The sequence below is a fragment of the Lissotriton vulgaris genome, chromosome 7, assembly GCF_964263255.1.
Source record: "Lissotriton vulgaris chromosome 7, aLisVul1.2, whole genome shotgun sequence".
Classification (NCBI taxonomy): Eukaryota; Metazoa; Chordata; class Amphibia; order Caudata; family Salamandridae; genus Lissotriton; species Lissotriton vulgaris.
Window position 1 is genome coordinate 915,649,953 of NC_141695.1, and position 19,485 is coordinate 915,669,437.

Here is a 19,485-nt window from a genome sequence, read left to right on the forward strand (position 1 = left end):
TGTCATAGTTGGCTTTTGCCAGACATAGTTGCCATTCTACAGGTTTTAAAAAAATAAAAACACAAAAACAGGAATGTCTGCATTGCTCAAGAGAAACAAAACACTTTGTGCACAGGCGCCAGAGAGCAGAAGCCACCAAGGGCATTCGGATTAGGTGAGGAAATGCAATGCAAAACACACATACTCGCAATCTTCTTGTTTATATAAACAGCAAGAAAATACCCGGCTAATGGCGCAGTGTGTTAGGACGTTTAACGTGTTTGAGATCTCTGAAACTTCGAACATTCAAACCAGGAGTGGGATTTTTTATTTTGGTTTCGTGTTAAATAGGAAGAAAACGCCAGAGAGTTTGATTACTCCATTAGGTTCTGTTACAAATGCATGGTGCCCTGTTCACATGCATATTTGCTCCAAAAATTGTCAAGGGGTCAAATTTCACACCAAAATATAGCGCTAAATTACAGATTTTCTATTTGCATATTTGGTGCCTTTTACAAATATTTTGCATAACTACACAAAAGCACATTACACAGCTTTTACACACCCCTAGTATTACTGCCCCATTCCATTAACCTCCCAACAGAGTTAGATTAGTTTAAACGCAGGGCCACTGGAATTATGCGGCAGGAGAAGGTCAAATGATGCAGGTGGGTTGAGTAAATTATGCAGACAAAAGGCAAATTACGCGGCATAATGCGGCACATGTTGTAATAGTTTTACTTCATAATGTCATTTTTAACCTTGGGAACACTCTCTTAGCATTGGATTCACCTCACTAGTACCAGTTTAACACCTAGATGTAGCAATCACCAGCAGAAAGCTGACTAGACCAGCTTTACAAAAGGGCCTTACACTGCACAGCCAGTCGTGAAATCGAATTTTTAGTAACATTTGAACCGTTTGAGCGAAATCATTTTTTCTTATAATCTGCAGAATATATGGCAGATGATGGACTATGTGGCAAATCTGCAATCATGCGAATATGGATGTCGCCGCAAAATCACATAATTCCAGTGACCCTGGCTATAGGGAAATCACTCAGTGGCAGAGGGGCTGGTCTGAAAGGTTAGTATGTGGATCATTTTTTGGTCTATTTGTGGGTCTGTTTTATGGTCAGCTGGCCACTTTTACTGTTTATTTTGCCGATATTAAAACAAACACTAAATCAATTTAGCCAAGCAAAGACTTCCAATATAGTAGGTTGAGTTGCACAAAAGAAAGAGACTTACAGGTATAGGGAGAGCTATCAGTAGCTCATGAGCTACTCGCTAGAGAAGCCTGGCATGGAGTATTAAATGCAATTGTAGATATCAGGTAAAGTTGGTGGTGATCCATAGGTAGGGATAAATAAGAACATTTCCGACATCCATACAGGCAATCACAGGATTTCTGGGGTATGACAGGCTGTAAAGCAAGAAAAGGGCCTGTAAGACGCAAAAAGCGCTCGGAACAGACTAAGAAGTAAAAGAGCACTATAAAATCACAGAGGATCTGGAGACCATGCCAAGCCTGTGTGCAACAACCAGTCAAGAGATGGGCAGGCTGGGGAAGCAGGTACTCCTGTGCTGGTTGCACATGGAATGAGACAGGCCAGATTTTGTGCCACAAACTGGTGAAACAAGCACTGGCAAAGCTAATATGTCTCGCCTTTTGCACAGATTTGCTTTGTCAATGCTGAACAGCATCAGCAAAACACAGGCGCAATGATCCTACCGCTGGTCTCCTTATTCTGCAGATGTCTTCAGGTGTCACACATTACGCATGGGCGCCATTTTTTTTTTTTTTTTTTTTAAACCAAGATGGCAGATGCCTCATGGATAGGTAAATATTTTTTTTAGGCAAAATTATGGTAATTCTGTACCCTTACATAAAATTTAGCAATTTCTCCTGCTACAGTAGTCCAAGAGCACCCTACAAAGTCCACATTTCTACTCCTCGCTCTTACTATATTAAACTTTACAAGTAACCTCTAGATATTTCATCTCACCCTGTGGGCACAACAGGACCAAACTGGTGAGAGTCTAGAGATGGCCAGAAGGCCCACTGCATTTCCACTCACTGACGTCATTTCTGAGTTAAAAAACAAACTTCAATCAAAAAAGTGACAATCAACTCTTTTCTCTTTTCCTCGACATCCATCTGGTGGTGGGCCAAAGGCTTCTAATGAAACACGAGTATGCATCTGACATGGGAACAGGAGCGCCACTGAAAAGGAAAACCCATTTGAAATATTTTCCGTAGGTCATGTTTTCAATCCTGTGGAAGATCATTACATCTTACGGATACCATCTGCTCTACTAGCACGCGTCGTCCTTCAGAAGTGCAGATCAACAAGACTATCGCTACCCATGCTGTCCATCTGTACCCTACAACTTGACCCACATAATTTGCTTTACTAAGACCAAGCAGGAATAGGAGTGAATGCAAAGTAAAGAAAAAATATATGGTGTCTTCAAGAATCCGCCAATGTTCAATAGGTCACCCCTTGCACATGTTCCTACTCTTGTTCGACCCAGTTTCACGCTATACTTCTGCTTCACCTCACTTTGAGGTGAAGCAGAAGTATAGTATATTTCTGGCTACATTTCACTAATATCAGACTGGCTTTTCAGACATGACAGCAACTTCCGGACTCCAAGTACTCACATCATCTCTACGAGACGCGCTCTTTGTAAACTTTAGTGTAGATTTCACCCAGTATTTATTACATGGAATGCATTCTGGCGACTAAGTCGCCTGTCACAAGAGATTGGAAATGGAATTTTGGAGAGACGAGAAAAGAAATTCCCAAGGTCTACTACTCATGACTGGTGATTTGCAGGGTGCCAATTGTTGTTACAGGGAAAATGTTAGGTGTAACAGCTGGATAAACAAAACACTACATATATAGTTATTGAAAGAAAACCACTGCTATTAGTTAAAATGCATTGAGGGCGAGGACAGAAGGTTTGTTAGCATCTATTCTGGCCTGGCTGTGGTGCCTACAACAATGCATAGGTTCGAGGTGTCTCAGGAACCAACAATTTAACAAGTCTGGTCTGGTTCACAGGCCAAAGCCCATCTGTACTTGGATGATTGCTTTTCTTTAAGGTCTACCGTTATAAAGATAATCAAAAGGCAGCAACATTTCAGCATAACATGTTTTGATGTTGTTCTTTTAACCCAAGCGGTTTCTAGTGGTAGCAGCTAGGGCTGTACCACTTAACGGCCAATACATTATTCAGCTGCACAGAGTGGCTGCAATGTTCCCCATTTGCTGTAGTTAAACGAACTAGAAGCCCTTTTCATTTTGTTTGCATGGATGCCCGAAGCAGGAAATGAGAAGATGGCGGTGTACTTTCATGGGGCACGGGGAGGTGCCAGAAGGGTCATCACAGTAGTGCTGTGGAGAAGACGGCAGTGAAGTGTGGACTATGCTGGCTCTGGGAGTAGGCAGGTGGACTGGGTATAGAGGGTCCCCGAAGAGGTGGTGGGAGAGCATGCGGTACAGCTCAGAAACCTTTGGGGCGTCTTGAGCAGGTTTTGTGCGTGGGTGCCTGAGACTTGTACAGCGGAGGTGGTTTTACAGTAGAAAATTTACAGCCTTTACCGGTTTGCCCTTCTCGCCTAGCAGCCTTGTACGCGTTTATATATTTAGTAAATATTAATGGCCGATTAGCTTTCACAAAATAAATTGAAATTTAACAGACGTGAGGGCACGCAAATCTGTGTCCCCCTTTGCCTTAGCAAGGTTTATGTTTCCATAACTTACTATGTTTAGTGGAGTCAAATTGCGTGCATTGATGGCCTCCAAGAAGCTCTCTAGGGCAGTGGTTCCCTGATCTGTGGTCAGTGGACCAACGGGGGTCCACAACTCCTACTCCGGGATTCACGACTATTTAGAACATTTTATATTAGCAGATTAAAGAAGCAAAATGTCAAATAGAATTTTTTTTAACGTTCTGTAAATGTGAAGTAATTTAAAATTGAAGGCTAAAATTGGAATCCTTCGTTGCATGTGTGGGAGCAGCCCAAGTACAGCAAACAGAATATAGTATGAACATGTGTGACCTCAACTGAAACGGGGACAAAAAGTGAGCATAAGTAAGGAACAAAAAAGGCAAAGTGATGTTCTAAATTCTATCCATATTACTTCGACTTTAAGAAGTTAAAACTGAATTTAGAAAAGCTGCAAACTTCCCATTAACATTAAAAGTTTAACATTCCTATACCGGTTAGTAAATTAAATGTGTGAATTTGTTTGATGTCGACCTGTTTCTGTATTTTTTGTTGACTCTGTTCAGGTTCAAATCGTAGAAAATGCTTGGGACAGGATCAAAGGATTCCAGTAATGACTCGGTGGGATTCCTTCGTTCCCAGGAATGATTCATTGGTGGTCTCTGGACTACAATAATGACTCACTGGGGGCCACAGAGGTCGAAATGTTAAGAAACGCTGCGCTAGAGGGGTTTAGTGGATTGAAACATTCACAGTGCAAAAGCCACAACAGTTAAAGACAGGAGCATTTCAAATGTTAGACAGAAAACCGAAAGACATGTTATTTCTCACTTGACTACTGGGTGACAAGTTGATAATGCTAGATTTTTGAGTTCATGTGGTGACCTGGGTAGCATTTAAGAAAGACAACTAGCTCTCCATTTCACATTGGTTGGGGTGTACTGAACTACAAACAAGCCTTTAATCCTGCCCTCAATCTCCTCAAAGAAATCAATGTATGAATGTGGGTGGAGACAGATCCTCTTCCCAAGTTTCCTGAAGTACAACACACCGAACATGTGGATTTCTGGCTCTGTTCCATTTTTATCAATTAAGAGTTGGTGAAAATGTTAGCGGAGACAAGGTCTGCAAAATCTGTCTCGAGAGAAGTTGCGCTCAGAGCGGATTCACCACTTTTTGTCGTAAACCAGTTCTGCAGGGTGGATTTTGCAGTTTTTAAGAAACAATGTACTCCACACAGGACTAAGACAACTGGGTTTAACAATTCATCCTTCACCGAAGCAGTAGACAAACAACATCCGTTTACAAACTTTTGCGAGAGAATGTTTGTGTGTCTACTAACATGCTTGGCATGTGCTCTTTTCTGCAAGGTTAGCACCCTGCTCTGAACAGAAGCTCTTACTCCCAGCAGCCAGCTCGGTCTTCAGAAGCAGTAAAATGTTTAACACTGGCAGGATAATAAGGCGCCTTCCGTTCACAGCTCCTCCAAACGCAGCCCTGCGGTTGCAAATGCTATGCGAACACCATTGATAATTATATTACTTGCAATAGGTAACAGGTTCAAATGAAAAACTGTTTCTGTAACAGCACTGAATTCCCTATGAATTTCACACTTCAGGTAGAGCAGGTGCACAATCTGGAGGCGCACTTAGCCCTTTTTAAGAGGCCTGGCCTTCGTAGGGGCATAGTTAAACATATAAACTAATATCACAAGTGCTTCGCACAGAACTCCCCCTGATCACTGGGATCCCCCGTAGGTTTTGGTTATTGAATGCACACACATAAACCAACAATGACATACCCCTAACACAAGCCCGCCCTACTGGCTTTGAGAGTGCTGGTTAGGAATATTAAATAAACGAGTAACAGCAATGTTTTTTGCTGTGAATAATTTAGCTAAAAGTGTTTTAATTTTGGAAATATGAGGCTGAAATGAACATTCCTAAAGCCTGGATGAGGGAGGATCTTCATAGCACCTCAATCACTCCAGTTCTCCCCTTCACACCACTTTCCCCATCGTCTCTCACTTTGGGAGACACTTATTCCCTTTCCTCTCACATTTCTGAATATCCTCCATCTGCATCTCTCAGACATCCCTTCCCGCCTCTTCAACTCAGTCTTTTCTTGCAATGGTTCTGCGCATACTTCCCTTTATCCTCAGCCTCACTGCCCCCTCACGCACGACCATCGGTTCAACTATAAGCACTGAACGTTTTTACTTTGGTGCCGTCAATATCTGGACAGCTGTGCATATTTTCACACACTTTGCCATAGAAACAAACTTACAAATGGCACAAATGTGCACCCAGAAGAGAGGCCAAGCACTGGATGTGCCCGAAGCCGGACTGACTACCTCTATGAGCTACTGACAGGTATTTTAAGAAACTCACTCTCTTCCACTTCAGATCCTGAGCTCTCAAACGTGCCCAGTCATAAATGCCCACCCATGACCGGAACTCACTAAGACGCCAGGGGCAGAGTCAGTTCACTGTTTGCACTGTTCAAGAGGTGCACGTTGTATGAAAGAAACTACTGAAACACCTGGGAAAAGCCAATACTCTTTGGGAATGCAAGATGAAGTAAAGCTTTGAAAATGCAAGCAGAGACTGCATTACCAAGTTGGATTACCTTAAGGGTTTGTTTTTAGGTGTTGTTTGAAAAATCGGTCAATGTTTTTGCCTATAAAGTAAAGGAGATGAACAGGGTCCCGTAGGGCCTTTTGCAAAGTCCGTTTTCTGGGCGCTTCCCGCTCATGTTGTCTCCATACACCCAGTCTTTTTCTCCAGTATGACAGATACCTCAAAGAAGGTTCTGTGCTACACAAATTATGCAGAACAAACTCCACAACAGATCTCAACACTGCCTCCAACACTCTGCTCCTCTGGCACCAAAGGAACACACACTCTCCAAATCGACAGGTCACTTCCACTGCCATGGTCACCATTTACGAGTACGGATCACAGGCGGCTCATAGTAAGCGGCCCTGTAGGTGGCCAAAGAGTCAGCCAGGTCTTTATTCTCTTCTGAATGCTGAGCGGCCGATGGCCCTTCTCTTGCAGGGGATTATTATTACATTCTTATATAGCGCCAGAATCGACCCCCGAAGGGGTATCTCCGTGCTTGCCTTGGGAACCCGTCCTGGTTTTTCTCTGTGAGATAGCCCCTACCGGGCATCCCCAGGTGAAATCCAGGCATCCCGCCGCAGGGGGGCCGTTGTGGAGATTAAGCAAGCTTAATGCCCAGAGTTGCAGAGTGTGAACCCATGATTAGGTCAGGCACCGAAGCGAGAATTATCGAGTCCATGGACATTTGAGCTCAAGACCCTGCCGCGTCGGGAATAGAACCCTGGTCCCGGGTCTGACCTCTGCTTCAGGGTCTGCTTGCTCTAACCAGTGAGCCACACTTCTCCACTCTATAACGCACTATTACGCTCCAAAGCTGGCATGACTACACTAGAAGGTGCTTCTACCTAGGGGGGTATTCTGAGAAGGGGATGGACTATTAGTCCTGGTCATCCTGGATTTGTCTTTTCTCCTTTGGCGGTATAATCGGAGTTTGGATTGTAAAAAGGTTGGGCCCACCCGTGGATCGCTCGGAGTCCATGCAGTAGGGATTTGGAGGGTGTGTTTCTTACCACTAGCACCAAGTGAAGAGCTTTGAGAGGGGTGGACTGTGGATCCGCCTGTCGAGGCTACAGACTTGTCTGGCTGCTGAGTTCTGGATTCTGGTTACTTGCTAGTTCGTTTTCTTGAGAGTCCCGAGCAGACTGTAAATTTGTATGGTTTTGACCACAGTATTCCAAATTCAAACAGCCTGCAATTTGCACATGCTGCAACCTGATTTTTGCTGCACAATGATGAAAGTTTTCATAGCTTATAAGGTTTGCATTCATTTTAGTCTTTTACTTAAATACTTGCTCCTCTAGAATATTTCAAAACGTGCATAGGTCAGAAATACCAACGTCAAACTAAATGTGACATGCACAAAGAAACTTCTCGAGTTCAAGAATGATAAAAACTTCAAAATGCGTGTGTGAAAAAGCGTTAACCGAGGCCACAATTCATATAGCAGAGGAAATAAAATCCTAATCCAAGAGCAAAGAGAATATGACACACAGTTCTCATGAATTGAAATATGTTATGTTCCCAAACTACACCTGTGGCCAGGTGAGAAGGCATTAGACCTGCAAATGGCCTTAGTACTATCTCTTGGCTACTCATTACACGAACATGTGGTTAATTTGAGCCAGAGGTTTCCCGTGCTCAGCACCAGCACCTAATTGTCAGCACAAACAGTTAAGAGTCTGCCACATGGTGGCACAGTCTCTCCAATTTTTTAATTAGCACAATAACATTCATTAAACAATTCAATGTAAAATAAAAAATGACCATTGCCTGCCATCCAAGCCATTCTTTTAGCTGTGGGGGCTTGGATTAGTCTAGTTAGATTTGTAGAAAAGTCTTACAGTCTGTAGTTGTATGGGTAAGGCCATTAGCAGTGCTGGCTAAGGTTGTTGAAAGCTGCAGTGGCCTCCTGATGAGGGCCCGGACCCTGCATGTGTTACAAATTAAGCACTGCCCATGGTATTAATCGCTCTCAAGCTTCCCTATGACATCCACCAGTAGCTCAGCCAGTCCAGGTTTTCTGGGCAATATAGGACTTGGAGTCCTGGTTTTATAATTGGAATAAAGAGCACCAAAAGATCCAGAAGGATTGACAAAAACCTTGACTGGCTGAGCTGCTCAAACCTAAGAGCTCTGTAGATGAGGACCACCGCCACTCAAGCAAAGAGAGGACGACTAGGTAGGACTTGGGATAGACTTTAGTAGGACAGCATGCAGATACTCTGCAATGCCTTCATTGACATCCAAACACCAGTCTGCAGCTCTGCTGGGACCAGTAGATCTGGAAATAAGTGTGCACAGAACAGGTAGGACCGGTCTTGCAAATAGATTGCTGCGCCTGCACCTCGACACACTGGTGGGTGCTCGGCTGCAAACCCCACTGGCAACTGCTACCCGGAACTATGTAGCGGAGCTGAAGAAAGCAGAGAAATGCACATTACTACCCTTGCTCTCGTCATTTCCAGGCACAGGGACATTTTGCAAAGGGGAAAGAACAAGCCAGGTGTGGTTTGTGGAAATGTTTTGAGGCGGGCGGGCTTCGAAGGAGGTTTGGGACACTTCCTGGTTCGAGGATTTACTTTCTCACACTCCATTTGTTTTAAGTGAATCTCACTTTTCTTTCATTAAAAAACACACACATATATATATACATACATACACACACACACACACACATAGGATGTGTCATGTTCTTACTCAAATATATTGATCCCTTTTTCCTCAGCCTTCCAATGTTAAAGAGGCCATCATGACCAAAGTGCTGTACAAGAACCCACCATCAGATAAGCTTATGTTCCTTTCTTTTCTCGGGCCATGACCTTCACTCTCCTCGCCTCCCTTCCTTTATATTCAGTGCCCTGCCTTTCGGAAGCTCTGCTGCAACCTTTTTCAGAGCCACAGGCAAAATTGGATTTTGCCGTCTGTTCACTTGACCTCACACCAGTGATTCTTTGGGGTAATTTGTTGCAATCTGGCACCCTCTTGTGGCCATTTGTGATGAGACTCTAAGGCAGCTGTACATTGTTGCTGAATATTGTGGGCTGTATGGAGCACCAGGTCTATTTTTAAGCAGCAAACGCTCATCAACATCCAAAACAACCCGACAGTACAAAGAGCAGTGAGGACCCACACTTCACAGGCTGCTGCACAGAGCATGCCCAAGGACGCGTGGAGCTGGCTGGATGTACAGAGCTTGTGGGAAAGCAAGAGTTAACTGTCCAAATCATGGCAAATGTGAAACAGAAAATACATTATCACGATTTGTTTCTCCTACGCAGTCATTTCAGAGAATTTGGCTACAATATAGAAACAAAGGGCTGTTGCAATGCTCTGCTAGGGAGAGGTGTTTTAATCCTAAAGTCATAGGTCAGGCCTTCATCCTGGCACATCATTTACAAAGATCTAGAGCCTCGAGACCAGCCAGTGCTCTAAAAGGTTTCCTTTCAGTCTGTATTACACAGACACGTCCCCTATGCAGCACGGGGGTTTCTTCTTAAGACAGGAGGGTCGTAGGCCCCTGAAGTCAGGCAAACAGATGTTCGCACACAGTGGGGGCATTCCCTGCTGCCTCGCCCAGGGCAGGTGCACACGTGTCCCCGAGCGGGAACAAGGCACCCTTTTGATTATGACACATGTATCAATCAGCAGGCACCCTGCACTGCGGACCCACACACCCTTTGCCCCCCTTGTCAAACCCGCCTCCACTTGGCACGGGATCAGCTGGCAGCACAGCTGGCACCGGCGGCAGAGCGCAACTCTGGAGCTCTCGGCGTGCAACGGGCGGTGGCAGGCTACAGGTGCAAACTAACGGAGTAAAGAGGAGACGGAAAGAAACCGGGAAGGGCCTGGACAGAGGGGAGAGGCAAGGAGTCCCGGGGATGCAAGAAGAATCGAAGGAAAATAGGATTTTCGTTCAGTTGCATCCAACATGGAGATTTGGTATTCGATGATTAGCAACGTTATGCTGATCACACCCTAGCAAACCGAAAAATATACTGCATTTTCCCCACACGATATTCAGGTGAGCTGCTTTCCGCTCGGGAATTCAAAATGTTGGAGCCTAAGACAAGAAGATGGCACATCCAGAACATTTGTCAAAAAGACTGCCCACTATGTGAACAAGGCCGTCCAACTATAGGGGAAAAGGGAATCTGTACATTTGCTTTTCCAAGTGTGTCTGAACGTAATCTGGGTGTGTTCCCTTCGCAGTCCAAGATCAAAATGTATACATCAAACATTTTGGGAGTAACTTCACCCATGTTTCGGAAGGGGGTTTGTCCGTGTAAAACAATTGTGAATTTTCAGGAACGTCCTAGGTTCTTCATGCTCTAAATTCTGCAAATCCAAACCCTCCCTTTACACCACCAGGTACCAAGCTTACCACAGCGCAATACCCATCATTGGGACAGATTCCACTGTCCTGCGCAACCCCTGGGGCCCGAAAATGAATTTAATGCAATGTAATCAACACTAGGTTTGTATATGGCAAAGCCACAGGACAGAAGTGTTGACTTTGTCCAGGAACGAGAAACTAGACTTCTGAACTAGCCAGATGTCAAGGCCTGAACATGATCTCTCAGGGTAGGAACTGAATGTGTTAATGATGGGCCTTGTGCATGTACTGAGGCACCAAAGTTTAGTGATTCCCCAAATGAAGGAACTGGTGCCTTTCCATTAAGGTCATTCATTTTTGCAAACAGAATTATTCGCAATTAACAAACTACGCCTTTGTAAATCATATTTACTTGGGACTAGAAAAACACAGCAAGTCAGATGCAGATGACGACTCTTCCCCCAGTATCCACCCTAAAGGGTTGGGAACGAAAGAACAGCGTTCTGAGGATTGCTTGTTATAGTAAGTGACTCTAAATCCATCCTCATGCAATCTGTTATAAGAGAGGCAGCAGGTGTACCAAACCGCCATTGCCTCACAGAGGAGGGCGGATACATGAGGGTGAATTGCAATCCTGAGGAAGGAGGGGGTGAAAACAATGGACACACTTATCAGCTAGGACTCCTTAGGAGTGACTGAAAGTACAAAGGACACCCAGGCAAGATTTTAGATCAGTCCATACTGTGTCTTATGACTTCTATGTTACTCTGAAGCTCTTATATGGCCTCATATGGCGCAGAAAGGAGAAGTGTGCAAACAATGCAATCCCAAAAGTCACACTGCCATTCGAGGAGGCCAGGTTTTAATTCACACTGCCTGCAAGCACTCAATGGGGTGATTACCTGAGCACCACAACTCCATGTACACGCGTGCTGTGACGAGGAATGGGAAAACTCCTTTACTAATAAATCAACCAATGTATGGCACATTTGCAGCCACATCCAAGTTATCTTTGAGGCCAAAAAGCTATAACTTATATTCACAGCACCATAACTTCATTGAAACGGCCATGAACCTTGGGGCCAGACTAACAGCGCCATGACAGCACAGCCAAGAGCCCGGGTGTGAATAACGGACCACACTGTGCGTTTCTTGGCAATTCCGTGTGGCTTCAGTCTCATGTGTGTCAAGACTGGACAGGTTGCTTAGACTGTGCACCACTTTCAAGTGCTCCATAAAGAAACAGAACATTCCATGTTCATTCAGATACGCCCAGTTAATGAGCCAATGCCTCAAACATCTCACATCTGTCAAGCATCAGGTACACAAATTCCTCCAGAAGAATATAATGCAGTAACAAATTAGAGATGTTTTGATTTGGCACAAATTAGAAATGTAAAGGAGAATTTTTTAGGCTGAATGTGGCTAAACAACTTTATAGCTAGTAAACTGTGCGACCCACAAACCACTCACTCAATCCACTTCTGAAATCAGATTCTTCAGGGGGGAAGCGTGCCTTTCTACCTTTAACGGTTTACTGGACAGATGAAAAGGAGTTCATCCACTTGTGCTTCAAATACTGGAAATAAACCACGACTCTATACATCTCCACAATGGGGGAAACGTGGGCTCCTGCGTAGGCTTGAATGCGTCCTAATAACCCCTCAAAAACCCACTGCACATAACAAAACACGGAGGAGACCAGGGAATGTTCTGGAGTCACGTGTACTAAGAATCGGGGCTTGGCAGAGCACCGGCAAACAGCACGAAAGAAGAGATTTAACTACCAGATAACTAACTGCGACGTGTGAAAATGACAGGGAACCCGCATAACCCGGACCGGCCCTCACGCGAGAGGAGTGAGACATTCACCAGATGAGGGCCTCGCGCCCAGTTCATACCAGGCTGTGTGCGGAGGAAAACGAGATGACGCTGACCGACTCCGGTTTCAATCTAGTTAGGTTTGACACCATAACAAGTAGAAATCTGTCCGTCATGTTTTACAGTTTCATAAGACTGGATGGGAGTAAACGCATAGCGTTGAAATACAAGTTATTGCACTAATTAAAAATTAGTGCATTATTTTTAGCGCAATTTCAAGGCACTTAAGAACTCAGTCATATGTTGAAAATATGAGTGATCCGCTGCTGGCACAGCTCCTGCAATTTCAGCTCGGCCTCTTACTCATCGATACTTTATGGACGTCACACGGATGAAAGGAGGAGTCTTCGGATTGGAACCTGTGCCCGCAGCAGGCTCAGGAGAAATCACACACAAGTGTCCCAGCACAGGGTAGGGAACAGGTGAGGAGCAGGGCGGGGGAGGAGGGAAGCACCTGACAGAGCGGTCTTTGTTCCCTGCCTCCGCCAGAGGAGTTGGGCGGGAGCAGCATTCCACGAAAGCTTTTTTCGCCGCTCTGTTCCCGTTTCCCTTTGGTGGCCCTCTTCACCCCCGTGACAGGTATCCTGGCAGGCGCCAGCGAACGTCCTCAGCCAGACACCAGAACCAAATACAGCCCGCGCCCCTCATTTCTCGGGGATGTTGTGGCCTTCACCAGAGCGCCTTCCAGGCCCTGGCACCAGGCGCCCCGGAACACAAGGAGCGAGAGGGGCCTGCGAAAACAACCACTCTGCGGCCTCTCCAGAGACGGTTTAAGGCAGGGGGGGAGAATATCAGAGGGCAATTGCCCAGAGCCCCCACCTTCCAGGGGCCCGCCTACTAAAACGAACCTTCTCCCTAGCTCGCGTCTGCACAGTGTATTTTAACCTTTGACTTACAACTCAATATGATAAGGCAACATAGGGCTTCCATTAGCAAAACAAATGGTATAAGAAAATACAAAGGTGTTCCATATTGGGACTCCCAAAATATTTCTTACCCGGGACCCACATAATCCTTAAAATGACACTGGATCCGAGTGTAAAGCCTCGGTACAATATGGTTCTGTATGATATTAATGCGCAGAGTTTGGGACGACTGCATAATTCTTTAAAAGGTTGTTGTAACTTGAAATACGCAATGTAATAATGAAACGTTATGGCAGCTTAACCAGAGATGGGGTCCATAAATATTGGCAGCTGTCGCTTATGTGAATGAACCATGCAGCGCCTAGATTGCGCCTGTATGAAAACTGGCTGAATAATACAGAAAATATCAGTGTTCTATTTAAGTAAATAGCCCAGAGGTGAGCTATATGACAATGGTTTGTGAATCACTCATGTTTATGTTACTTTACCGTAGAGCAGCCAGACTACACTTAGCATGGAGTTTCATAATATCATCAGTTTCTCCCTAATTAGCTTTAGGGGAGGGGGGAGGGGGGGAGGGGTTAAAAAATGCACACGTTAGTTTACACAGGTGAAACAAGTGAGGCCACTTCTGCTCAGGCCCCCTGCCCCCACTCAGTATGCACAGATTAACGGGCCGGCCAGCGAGACAAAGGGAGTGACACCTCTGCCTGTTGCTAAACAGGAGGTAATGAGCACCCATCGCCTCTAGAAAGGCCACTCAGACACCCACTGGGCCGCTGGCTGTATTTTTACAATAGAGATGGCCAAATGGCCACCCAGACTGCTAAAAAAAAAGCAGCCCACAAAAAAGCAGAACTTGGACGTCGGCCCAATGCCCTCATTACCTCTCCACTCTGCTGGGAATCATACTGTGAACAAAACAAACACAAGGAGATGATGGACGGAGCACTGAACTATTTAGACACTCACCCCCAGTCACAGATCTGGGTTGAATCCATCATCGTTCTTTAGCTCACTTCACCACCTCAGTTCAGACATGGCCATATGCAAATCTGTCTTGACCCTGTGCCTCATGGGTAAAGTCCAGACCGAACTGCCAAGCCAGGTCTTCCCTGGACCGGAATCAAGCAGCCTAGGACCGGTTTCTGGGTAACACCCTTCATCAGCCGGGCTAGCTTGAATCCAGAGGCAAAGTGAGCAAGGGACCGGTTTAAAGGACTGCCTGCATTGGACTGGGTCTCAGCGTTCACCATCAAGCCCGCCTCTTGGCAAACAACCAGGAAAAGTGGATCGACAGAGGCAAAAGGATCAGAAACATGCATAAGAAGAGGAGCAGGGCCCAGAAGGCCGTAAAGATGAATTTGGTATACAAAGACACTTAGAAGAAAAGAAAAACGTAGACAAAAGCCAACCACCTTTTAAAAAAAACAAAAAAAGACCAAACCTACACCCAAAGTCGAAACCCCATGACATCGACACCATGTGAAGTACTTTCCACACAAGAAACAATCAGCCTTCGCAGGATGAGGCCAAGACTTGAACGGCAGAACCCAGCGTGGGGAGGCAGCCCCCTCCCACGCAGCGAGGACCAAGGAGGCCTGGCCGTTTGCATTGTTACCTAAAACAGGCTACAAGTAACGCGTGACCTGCAGCCTGCAGGTTGCAGAAAGTTCCGCGCAGCAGCAGCATTAACACACTCAGCTAACAGGGCTTCTCTTCTAGGCAAACTGACATGCTAATAAGGAGCAGATGGTGGGGGCGGGAGGTTCAAAGGGTGGCTGCAGCAGGGAGATGAACTGTCCCTGCACTCCAAGGCCAGCAGGGGGCACGCCGATGTGCCGGGGCTCACCAGGCCGCCAATCAACGGCCTCCTGAATGTGGCGAGCAGCTCCATCGAAGTGTGGGGGGTGAGCCCTGCACGGGGTGTGGGGGCTTGCTGGTATAACAGGAAGCAGCGCACACTTGCCCCCTTCATTCACACAGGTTAGAAATGCAAAACAGGGCCTTTGTCTGGGGCTTTCCATCTTCAAGGATGCCTTTGTTTGCCCTGCCACCCGCTGCCGCCTCCTGCAGGAGCTTAAATGGCCCCGTCACCACCGGCTCAACTGCAGTTAATCACAGGAGGGATCTCGGCAGCAGCTCGCCCACTCCGACACGGTCTGCCTCCAAGACACCGGGTGCGGAGGCGCTGGGGGGCCGGGGTGCGGGAACACCGGAAGGAGAGGGGAATGGGCGGGACTTGCAAGGGGTAGTGCTCAAGAGGGCAGAGCTGGGGCACCAGACGCGGTGTGAGGTGGCAGACCTAGAACTGGGGGGTGGGGGGGGCAGACCTAGGAGCTACTGGGGGGCGACTCCCAGGTGCAATGGGGTCTTAGTGGAATAGTAATGACCGGTTACTCACCGGTAATATTCATTACTCCGAGTCGTAGCCCTCCCCGTCCCAGTCCTAACTACATGAGCATAGCTCCTCCCACCAGAAACTCCCAAGCAACTTGAAACCCATCCCTTCCCTCCAGGCCACACCCATACCCTGAGGCATATAACCCTGTGACCTGCCAATCAACAACCTGTACCCAACAAGCACAAGAAGCCGAAACAGGGAGGGAGGGATGGGAACCTGGACTGGGACGGGGAGGGCTACGACTCGGAGTAATGAATATTACCGGTGAGTAACCGGTCATTACCTCCTCGTCAGCCCTCCCCGTCCCAGTCCTAACTACATGAGCAGATACCAAAGCAATAATCGGCTTCACTCAGTAGCAAAAAACAGACTTTATTAAAGCACAGAAAGTCACACCACCGGAGTAGAACGCAACACAGCGTCCCCAAACCCAGCAGAATCAGTCCCCCCAACCACCAAACGATAATGGGACATAAAGGTGTGCGGAGAACTCCAGGTAGCAGCCCTGCAGATTTCAGCCATGGAAGCCCCCTGAAAACAAGCCCAGGAAGCCGCCACCCCCCGAGTCGACCTACCCTGAACAGACCCTGGAGCCAACACACCACAGGCCTCATACGCAGCACCCACAGCCCATCGTAGCCAACGACTGAGGGTAGCCCCAGAAGGCTTAAGACCCTGACCAGCCAGGCCAAAGGTCACAAAAAGGGATTCCACCTTACGAAACGGCCCAGTACGCAACAAATAGATCTCAAGAGCCCTCCGAACATCCAAACAGTGCAGCCGCACCTCAACCTCTGAAAGAGGATCAGGACATAAAACAGGCAAAACCAGATCCGCAGAGCAGTGAAAAGAGGAAGGGATCTTGGGAACAAAGGAAGGATCAGGCCGCAGTACCACCCGATCAGGAAAGAAACGTAAAAAAGGGGCCGAACGAAGCAAGGAGCCCAACTCCCCAATCCGCCTAGCCGACGTAATAGCCACCAGGAACAGCACCTTGATTGTCAGAAACCTCAAAGACACCTCCAGTAGAGGCCCAAAGGGAGCCCCCTGCAAAGCCCCTAAAACCAGAGGCAGATCCCAACTAGGAGCAAAGGACCGAATGACAGGCTTCTGAAGGAAGCAACTCCGCAACAAACGGGACACCAGGGGAACCACCGGGTCACAGACCGAACCCCGAAAGGCCCGAACAGCAGCCCACTGAGCCCTCAGGGAAGACACAGCCAGACCCAAGTCAAAGCCGTCCTTCAAAAAGTCCAAGACCAGTACCGGATCCACCTCCAATGCAGACCACCCACGCGCCGTACACCAAGACTGAAAAGAAACCCAATGCCGGGCATAGGATTTGAGAGTCGAAGGGCGCCTGGACCTCTGAATAAATTCCGCCACAGAAGGAGAACACCCCAACGCCACAAGGTTCATCCTCTCAACAGCCAACCCGCCAGTCTCAGGCGGACCAGACACTCCAGAGACAGAGGGGGAAATGACAAGGGACAAGGGACCACCGGCAACCTCCAGCAAGGCCCCACTGCCAACTTCAACAACAGAGGGAACCAAGGCCGCCTGGACCAATCCGGAGCCACCAGGATCACCGAAGCCCGATCCAATTTGACCTTCAGCAGAACACGCGGCAGCAGGGCAATAGGGGGAAAGGCATACATCAGGCCCCCCTCCCACCGGAAGGACAGGGCATCCACCCTCCAAACCTTGGCAGAGCGAACCAGAGAACAAAACGTCTCCCTCAAGGCGTTCCCCGGGGCCGCAAACAGGTCCACCTCCGGGACCCCGAACCGGGCCATCAGGCAACGAAAGACTTCCTGAGACAGGCACATGTCCGACAGGGAGGGAAACACCCTGCTCAGGCGATCCGCCTCCGAGTTCAAAATCCCAGGCAGATGCAAAGCCCTCAGAGACAACAAGTGAGACTCCGCCCACAGGCCTATCCTCTGAGCCAACAAATTGAGGGAAGCCACCCTCGCGCTCCCCTGGCGGTTGATATAACACACCACCACCGTGTTGTCCGACCGCACCATCACATCCCTCTGGAGGACCCAAGGCAGAAAATGAGACAACGCCAATTGAACCGCCTTCAATTCCCGCCAATTTGAGGACATCTCCGCCTCCGGCACAGACCAAAGACCCTGCACAGACTCCTGACCCAAGACCGCACCCCAACCCAGTTCGCTGGCGTCGGTCGTCAGGACCAACCTCACTTGGGACACAAAGGGCGAGCCCTGTAAGAGGTTCCGATCCACCAGCCACCAGGACAACTCCCGGGCGATGGACACACTCCCCGGAACCAACAGCTCGTAATTCAGAGAGGCCGGATCCCAATGCTCCAGAAGATGATTCACAAGGGGGTATAAGTGTAAGCGGGCCCAAGGAACAATCATCACAGTTGCTGACATCAGCCCCTGAACACGCAACCACTGGCGAGCCGTGGAAGACCGAGCCCCCAACACCTTCTTCAGTTTGTGCACAAGAGTCAGTCTGCGGGGTTCCGACAGGAAGACCTTCCCCAACCTGGTGTTGAACACCCCCCCAATGAACAACAGTTCCTGAGTGGGGTGAAGATGGGATTTTTCAAAGTTCAGAATCCACCCGAACCGTTGAAGGAGACTGCAAACCTCCCGGGAATGTGACTGAGCCTGAAGGAAAGAAGAGGAAGAAATCAGCCAATCGTCCAAGTAAGGGAAAACCTGTATACCCTTAGCATGCAACAAACCCACCAAGGGCGCCAACACTATAGTAAACACCCTCGGAGAGGCAGACAGGCCAAAGGGCAATACCTGGAACTGGTAGTGATCCACCCCTACACAGAAACGCAGGAACCTCTGGGAATCTGCGTGCACTGGCACATGAAAATAGGCGTCCCGTAGATCGAGAGAAGCCAGGAAATCTCCCACCGACAGGAAGGGAAGAATCAACTGCAGAGTCACCATTTTGAAGGACCGATGAGGGATACACAAGTTCACCGCCTTCAGATCCAGGACCGGACGGAAGTCCCCATTTGGCTTTTGGATCAAAAACAGGATTGAGTAAACCCCCCGACCCTGTTGTCTCACAGGCACCCTCACCACAGCACCCTTTGACACCAAGTCCCGAACTTCCAGTGCCCCCCTCGACGAAGACTGCTCGGAAGTGATTCCGCAGAAAAAACAAACAGGTTGTTGATTGGCAGGTCACAGGGTTATATGCCTCAGGGTATGGGTGTGGCCTGGAGGGAAGGGATGGGTTTCAAGTTGCTTGGGAGTTTCTGGTGGGAGGAGCTATGCTCATGTAGTTAGGACTGGGACGGGGAGGGCTGACGAGGAGGTAATGCATAGTTCGAGAGGAAAAGCTGGGACAAGAGGAGTGGCAGAGCTGGGCGTGGCCAGCGGCTCGAGTGTGAAGAGGGAGCTGCGGCTGTCTGGGGTCACACACCTCCTCTCTGCGGACACTGCCCGAATTTGCTGTTACTGAGAGGGGACTGCCCACATGCGTGACCGAGACTGGCATGTAACTTGTTGCTGAGAGTCAGCGGGCTGCAGGGGTCAGTCCAGCGCTCACAGGCACCGGCCAAGGAGAGTGTGAGTGTGTGCGTAGGTGTAGGGGGTATACATTACACTTCATCGGGAAAACTATGCCAACCACTCGACGAGGCAGAGTTCAAGCTGCACCACA

General features: G+C 47.8%; 1 protein-coding gene across 3 annotated transcripts in view; it reads right to left on the minus strand.

Annotated features, from left to right (window-relative positions):
* The window catches only part of PCDH1 (protocadherin 1), a 257,877-nt gene that overhangs the window by 217,082 nt on the left and 21,310 nt on the right, over positions 1 to 19,485 (minus strand). The window lies entirely within an intron of this gene.